This window comes from Alosa pseudoharengus, unplaced genomic scaffold (assembly GCF_046254945.1).
Source record: "Alosa pseudoharengus isolate Yale_2024_CS ecotype anadromous, Long Island Sound unplaced genomic scaffold, YU_APseudo_1.1 YU_APseudo_1.1_scf_8, whole genome shotgun sequence".
Classification (NCBI taxonomy): Eukaryota; Metazoa; Chordata; class Actinopteri; order Clupeiformes; family Clupeidae; genus Alosa; species Alosa pseudoharengus.
The window spans coordinates 33,064,584-33,073,196 of NW_027468870.1; the positions used below are offsets into that span (position 1 = coordinate 33,064,584).

Here is an 8,613-nt window from a genome sequence, read left to right on the forward strand (position 1 = left end):
CATCCACACATCCAGCTCCTAACGTTTTGACAAGCATTTCTACCAATTGACCTTGTTCCTGCCCATCTCTAGCTTTGCTGTCTCCATCCTTTCTGTTTTTGTTGTTTGCAAAAAAATATATAGTATTTATTGGTAACCAGCAACAAGTGCAATTTGTTAATCGCTGTCATTCTCTCTCCTGCCAACAAAAATGTGTTACGTTCCAAGTAGCAGTGCGTAATTCTGCTTCATAAAGCAGAATACAGAATACAAATACATTGGTCATATAAATAGCCAGTTTATGGACTACAGTGTAGGCTAGAGTTGGTAAGTTATGGTAGGCCAACTTGGAGTGAATATACAGGGGGATTTCTTTGGCTCTTAGCCTGGCAGGTGCGCACGTAGACATAGCCTACGGCCGAACACTGCAAGCGCCAATGAATCGTGCTCTCACAACAACCACGTCGTTAACTTAAATAGGCCTACTGTAGGTTAACATCACTCTGAGTTCGCATTCAAGCAAGCAAAACGATGATTTGAAAACATCTGTTTCTCTGGAAGGGCAAGGGGTAACAACAGGACAACACAGAGACAGGCCAGAATGCAGGACTAATGTTATGAGAGTACAGTATGGGATATTCTACGGGAAAATATTAAAACAGCAAGACAGCGGGGAAAAGTTAAAATGATAGGCCTAAACCCGGAAAAAGTTGGCATGTTAGGTATTTTTCGGTCCGTGTGATTATTTGTGAAATTGTGCAAACGGTCTTTTCAAGTCATTTGAGAAGAAAGGAGTGTAGCAAGCTCCCAAATTGACGCTCGTCTGAGAAATTGAGTTTTGGATAATGTTCAGCTTCGGCAGCTTTACAATGACTGAGGAAGCCTAGAGACGAGTCCATAGCAACAAGTTCATGTGTTGAATTTGTTATTACCCAGTGTGCTTTGTTGAATGGTCTCAATGTTTTATTGTTTTATTTCATGTGAATACTTACTAGAGGAGTAAATTATTTCAAGTAGGCTAATGCAGTTGCAGGAAGTGTGCATTTAGTTTCCATGCTTATTGTGTTTCCACAACAATGTTAGTGAGTAAATCTACAGAAATGGCCACCATCTTGGTGAAGTGTGATGTGTAAGATCAGAAAGCAGAGGGTGAGTTTAGAAGATAGCTTAAAGGTCCAGTATGTAGGAAATAATGGAAAATAAACTGTAACCATGCATTCCAAAAATGATCACCATATGTTGTCAGAGAGTGAGGAAACACGATGAATTGAAGTAATGGCTTATTTGACAACATTACTCTAACCTGTGAAATCCCGTAAAACCCATGAAAAAAAATCAGTTACGGGGCGGAATCTCTTGGAATTTTCGTTTATGTTTTGAACGATTAATTCTAGAATAGCGTATTAATAATGGGATAGCGCGTCCTCCTATTTGGGTTGCCAAATTAGCAAAGGCCAACTGTCAACAGCTGTCAGTTGTAGTCATGAACGCCTACAAGAGGCAGGCAAATTTCCAAAATTAAAACAAGAAACTAAGTTAAACAAGAAACTAAGTTAAAATTAAGTGGATGCGCATCGGAGGAGCTTCCTGAGATGGTGACGTCTTCGTCAAACTAAGAATATCAAGTCTGACACAGAGCTGGCCATATTTCTCCACAACAGTTAGCCTACACTGTAAAACCCGACAAGTTAATTGAACTCAAAAAAATTGGTGAAACCGATTACACAAAAAAATTTAAGTAATAGTAACTCGGTTTTGCTAAGTCAAAGAAACTTACCTTTTTTAATTAGTCTTCACTAGCAAATTTTGAGTGTGTTCAACAAGGTTTTTTTAAGTTAAAAAAACATCAACTACATGAGTTCACAGTAATTAATAAAATTAAGCTTAGATAGCTTAATTGGATTTATTTACGTCAGCCTGAAATATTTCATTTTGCTTCAACCAATTCTTTAAATTAAATTTAATTAAACTTAAAAGTTTTAATTTCCAGAAAGTTGAACAAACTTGTCCATTTTGATTAGTTTCAAAAAATTATTAAAAAGGTTGACAAAGGCCAGTTAAATTCTTCTTAATCTTTTATTTTCATGTAAACCATGGAAACAAATACAGGTTGGAGTTCAGAACAGGGCTGTAGTGGAGGCTATATTCAAATAAACACAGTTTAGATCAAGGGCATAAAGACTACATAGATAGATAGAGAGATAGATAGATACTATCTATCTAGATAGATAGATAGATAGATAGATAGATAGATAGATACTTTATGACAAATGCCTGACCAATGCTAGGAAATTCAACAATCATTTCAATCCAAAACAACAGGAGTCTTCTTTGGGCAGAGGGATGCATTTGCACTGTTCGTGCTGATCAGAATGAGTTCAACAGTAAGGTCCTCAATATCTGGGAACTCCGATTGAGAGACCTGAAGAAATGAACAAAGAACAATTGTGTGTTAATTGAATATCTAATAGGCATTACATGTCAAGTGATACCATGTCATATTAAGTTTAACATTTTATCTTCAAACTTTTCCAGGGCAGTTGCATTATTGAAATAATTACTTGAAATAATACTAAGTAACTTCCCTGGAGTTTCTTGGTGAAAAAACAAACAGAAAAACAAAAGCTTGAAATGTAACTCCAGCGTTATTCGACACATAGCCCTGTTGTTCGAGGTCACGGCTGTTCGTAAGAATAAAATTAAAAGAATTAAAAAAAATTGGTGCAACATAGACTGAGTAGTGGCCCAGCAGCTATTGATAACCTACCAGGGAATTTGGCTTTAGTTTCAGTTCAGTTCAAATGCCTTGTTAGGTTAGTTTAAAGGGGTGGTTCAGGATTTTGGACATAGGACCTCATTTCCAAGTTACCAAGTGTGATATTACATTAATACACAGGATTAGGTGTTATAATCCCTTGTGCCAAGATCCAAGATAACAACACAAGTTGGAGACCGTTTCAACACGTTTCATCCAGTCCTTCTAGTTGCAGAGTTCGCAGGTGCTAGGCTGGCGCGAGTCAACAGTATGTGTAAGCCTGCCACTAAAAACAGTCTTACCCACTCCATAGTACACCGAGGCAAATAAATATAACGCCTGAATAGACGAGGACTGGATGAAACGTGTTAAAAACGGTCTCCACTGATAAATATCACACTTGCTAACTTGGAAATTAGGTCCTATGTCCAAAATCCTGAACCACCCATTTAAGCTGCTGGACCAGTATTTGCTTTATGTTGTACTCAATTTTCTCATTGTTTTTCATTCTAATAGCATGCGTTGACCTCGAAACAGGCCATGGGTCGCTTAATGCCACAGTTACGCTTTAACTCTCATGTCAATAGAAAACATACTTACTTACATCCCATGTCTTTAGAAAAGTGGCATCATCCTCATGGAGGTAGAAAGGAAGGCCACGGAGCGCCACAGCACGTCGGATATTTACATCTGAGGATCCCTGCATGAGAAAACATGGAGTCAAGCCAGTTAATAACTACAAAATGCAATTCAATAGGATTACCTTTCTTTGATAGTACAGCTTCTGAAACCAAAGCATTCTTTTTATCTTAAGTCCATGGAGGAGTTGTAATCTACAAGACCTCTGCTTTCAAAGGGGGTCAAGCACTTGAATATAAGTCAAAGTATTTGGAAACAGGGCCATTGTTAGTAGGCGGTGTGCAATTTCGAGCAAAAACTCAAAATAGGGGGGTAAGTGTAAAGATTTAAAACACATTTGGTCAGAACCACACATGAAATGAATCTATTCCAAGTATTTGTACAAAAGAAATGCTTACCTGAGATTCCAACATGATTGCAGGCCACCACCGAACCAATAGGCTATGTCTGCGGGGAAGAACGTCTGATATGATCTCCTTCCTTCTCAATGCCAATGTTGTTTGCATCAACTTCTGAATCTGTGAATTGAAGGACGAATACACATTTGAACATACTGACAATCTCTATTAGGACAATCCACCATCTCATGATGTCGCTTTAAATGCCACTTTAAATGCATCCTTAAATGGCCGAGAACAGTTTGCACATTAAATGGTTGTTTTCACCTACACAGCTGACATGCGAATAATACACATTCTGACTGAGCATGAACTGTGTGTGACCGTGTCAAATGAATTTAAGCTACTGACTTAAATGTGCAGACAGTCAGTAACATGACAGTGGACTAATGTTAATGGAGGAAACATTGCTAACATGCTGTAAACGATAATGTTGCAGGACCTGTGCCCTGTTATCAAGCAGTGCACCACAAAGCTTGCACTTCCAAGCTATTGTGTTAAATAGTGCTAACGGGGGTTAATTAGTTCATATTTTTAGTACTCACATTGGCAAATTGAGTTAGATCGCTGGCTGATCCAGCAAGTGCTGGCATACAGCAGCCAAATTCTTAGCCGCTAGTGCTAGCTAGTTCTAACTGGATAAAGTTACGTCCCGTAGCCTAAGACAATATTTTCAAACATTCGGGTTTTTAAACAATATGATAAAGGACGTGCTTTAGGGTCAACATGCACCTCATTTTTCCACTTACGTTTAATTGCGGGTTTTCTCTCTTCTCGTCGTCTCCTCTCTCGTTGTCTATTTTCACTGCTCTTGTTCTCGTCTCTTGTCATCTGGTGGTCGACCGTTGCCGGCGTCGCCTGTCACTCGGCGTTAGTTAGTGCTGTACACAAGGTCCACGTATGGCAGAAGATCCGCCTACAAATTTGCTACAATTTGCGTGGGGAAGTTTCCCACGCTTTCTATTTTTTCAAATGACTTAAAGCGGACGAGTGCTGTCAACTTAAAAGTTCAAATTTGTTCAAGTAACACAGACGATTAGAGTACTATTAACTTTTTTTCATTTTTGAGTGTTTACAAATCAAAAACATTGTTTTACTTGTACTGTTCGGTTTTACAGTGTATGCTAAACTTCATCTGCATCGCTAACTTCAGCTAAATATGTTACGTTGGTTAGAGAGGTATTTTTTGTTTTCACTGTTTCCGTAATGTGTAGCTGGGTCATGGTTGGAGAAACGTTAAAGCAGCTGCAGGTCAACTAACGTTAGCTAAGTCTTCATTACATCTGGCAACCCAGAAGAGGCTCGCGTCTGGTAGTCTTGAGAACGTTCACCAGTGTTTTGATTTTGTCCTACAGAACGTTCGTTAACAATCCTACAAATCGCACCTTTAAGTCGATGTGTTTTCATAGCGCTCCATATAGCGCTAGGTAGGCCTATCGACGATTGGCCAGGGAGGGTCATGTCTTTTTTGAATAGACTGCTGGAGGGTCGTTGAAAATTTTCTTGCAGGCAGGGGAGGGTCATGCAACTTTTGATTGAAGCACTCAAAATCCCTCCGGTGACCCCGTTTATAAATAACGAACGGTCCCTTATCTAAAAAAAAAGCACAATTTTGCTGTCCGTGGGCTAAAAGTGTGTTTATTATAAAGTGTGTTTTTAATCTGGTAACCAAATGCTTAGCACACCAGTTTCTCCTTTTAATTCTGAATCCATACATACCTCATATGTTAAAATTGGATAATCTAATGAAAAGTTGTAGCAGTTTATATATTTTACGGCGCCCCCAGAGGCCATTTTTTATCTGTGTGTTTAACACTCGGACTCAAATTGTTCTATAGACCCTAAACTACAACTTGGAAGTGAAAACCAAACTTTAACACAAATTTGAAATGACTGAGCCTTAAACAACCCCACTATAGGCCTATTTAAGTTAACAACGTGGTTGTCGTGAGAGCACAATTCATTGGCGCTTGCAGTGTTCGGCCGTAGGCTATGTCTACGTGCGCACCTGCCAGGCTACTCAGCTACGAGTAGACAAAGAATTCCCCCTGTATATTCACTCCAAGTTGGCCTACCATAACGTACCAACTCTACACTGTAGATCATAAACTGGCTATTTATATGACCAAATGTATGAAGCAGAATTACGCACTGCTACTTACGTAGGTCCTAACACATTTTTGTTGGCAGGAGAGAGAATGACAGCGATTAACAAATTGCACTTGTTGCTGGTTACCAATAAATACTATATATTTTTTTGCAAACAACAAAAACAGAAAGGATGGAGACAGCAAAGCTAGAGATGGGCAGGAACAAGGTCAATTGGTAGAAATGCTTGTCAAAACGTTAGGAGCTGGATGTGGATGAATGAAGCATGCTTTACAGTATGTTAAGCATGCACACTGTTTAAAGTTAGGCTACACGGTAAACTACAAGTGAACCAAAGTTAAATTTAGCTTTTTAGGGCTGGATAAAGTTGACCAAATGGATATAGGCTGTTAGGCGTGAATAAAGTAGGCTACTTTGTTGCTCCAACCCTTCCAACGTTAATGCAAATGTTGACATTTTCCTATTTTGCGTGAGAAACCCGAGGGGTATTTCACAAAACCTAGATAAGGGATTAAGCTGGGATTTTTAGGTTATCCTGGATGAATTTAGGCTCGACTTGGTTTCACAAAAGAGATGGCACATAAGTTACCATGGGGATTTATTCTCTGCACCTAGCCTGGTCCCGACCAGGCTAACAGCCAAGCTAAGTTAATTCTAATGGTAATTATGTTGTCTTATTGGTTCAGCTAGCTGTCATTCACATCAGACCTCCGTGCTAATTTTTAAGGAGCTTTATTCCATTTATAAACTATTTGCTAAATGTATTTGCTCGCAAAACAAAACAGATTGTCTGCCTACTACCATATAGTTATTATTTTAATTGTCATAGCCTTATAATTATTAACATAGGCCTAGGTACTCTTTGTTTGCTTATTTTATTGATAGGCGTTTAGCCTACTGTAGTTGATTGGAAGTGGAGGGGCAAGTTCTCGGAGGTATCAACTATAATATTAAGGTATATCATACTATGATAGCCATGTAGCCATGATGTCAACATTGGGGGGGACCAAATCTGTGGTGCGGTGTGAATTTCAATAACAGAATTTCAATACATTTCCTGCCATGCAAAAATATTATTAAAATCACAAACAAGTCATTAGTTAAGTCAGTCAATTAGGATACCAAACTTTTGACGGACATTAGGCACGGATGGATTATGAACCCCTGGGCATAGATGCAAAAAACCCCTCCCCTGTTAAGATAGGGGGGCCCTGGGGCATACTTCCCCGGAAGAGTTTATTGTGTATATTTTAAAAGAAAATACAAACTAGAGTATCTTTGATAACCTCTATATTACACTGAATGCTTACTCATAGGTTTGGACCTAGCCCAATCATATTTTGTATTTTGATTTTATTATTCTGGTGGCTAATCACACAATTTTAAGGTTGTTTGAAAGGGATGGGATTCAATAGGCTAGGTCCCCCTTATCTGTCTGACTCTCCTCAAGTTAGGCCTACCCTATGCATTATAGGCTGGTTTCTGACAGAAATGACGTTTTGTGTTAAAATGTAGAAACACAGCCTTTATTTGGTGAATGGAGGTGGAAATTCCTTTCTTTGGTTAATGTCCGCGATTCACATGAACTGTAGGCTATCACCGCCATTGTAAAACTTTTGTGCCGTCGCCACATTTGAGTGCTAGGTTTTGACTGCATGGATGCGCGAATGAGTGCGCATCTAAATGTAACAATCAAGATGCAACAGCCATTTCTAAGAGGCTTATAAACCGGTTCATTTCTGACATTACTACTAGCATATGAATGCATTATTTATGTTGTAAGACATGTGAAAGAAATGAATGACACAGGCACGCACGAATTCAAATGAAAGGACACTTCACTTTCGCTATCATTGCGAGAAAATAGGCTACAATATGGAAAATGCTTCAAAGTTACCTTTGAGTCTGATCAGCTTAAAAAATGAATGGGGTTTCCTTAGACAGGGCTACACCTTTCCAACAAGTTTTGTGAGAATTGTACCGGTATCTTTTGCGATATTGTTGACAGCCTGCACCGCAGTAGGGTGCAGGAAGCTTTTGATAGCGCACGCCTCAAACGATAAACGCAAAACCTCCAGGACAAACCACTCACAGTGTACTCTCTGAAACCATGAATAGGTCACTAATTTGTGTGTTATTTACGTTTGATTGCATTTCAGATGGCGGGACTTGTTGATTTCCTGTATAGCCTATAGCGTTTTTTTCTTTATTTTTTTGTATGTCCGAATATTGGGGGGGGACATTTTGGTCACATCTGAATATTGGGGGGTACACGTCTATGAGTGACCAAAGTCTATGGTGACTACGGCCCTGCTATGTGCATCTTTGCAGAGGCAAGCGCTTTCTTAATGACGTTGCGTGCCGAGACAAGAAAGCACTCACACGTGGGTGCATACGTACATTTGCATTCAGTTGGTCTACCACGCCTACTCCCGCTGTTTTACAGAAATAGCCATGATTCCCCATTCCAAAAAGGACAAATTTACTTTTTTGTTAGTCTATATCAAAAGCGGTTGTTCACTTTGTGTGAATGACGCTATTTTCCGCGTTTTTTTATTCCAACCGTGGGCATTTTGGAGCAGAAACAACGAGCGCACATCCTGAATTACTTACACCTGGCTTGCCACTTTGCTCCTACTCATCTTGGATTGGCGTTAGTGAAACGTGTTTAGCTAGGATGACAATTGCTATGTCAAAACTCGCTTTATCACTTATCTTGGATGTCTTAATTCT

General features: G+C 39.2%; 1 long non-coding RNA gene across 1 annotated transcript; it reads right to left on the reverse strand.

Moving 5' to 3' along the window:
• Nucleotides 1-3,301: 3,301 nt before the first annotated feature.
• On the reverse strand, nt 3,302-4,896 carry LOC143111691 (uncharacterized). Its single transcript, XR_012984582.1, has 3 exons — nt 4,521-4,896; nt 3,772-3,891; nt 3,302-3,434 (listed from the first exon to the last, which is right to left on the reverse strand). It is a non-coding gene; the product is annotated as an uncharacterized LOC143111691 (long non-coding RNA).
• Nucleotides 4,897-8,613: the final 3,717 nt, after the last annotated feature.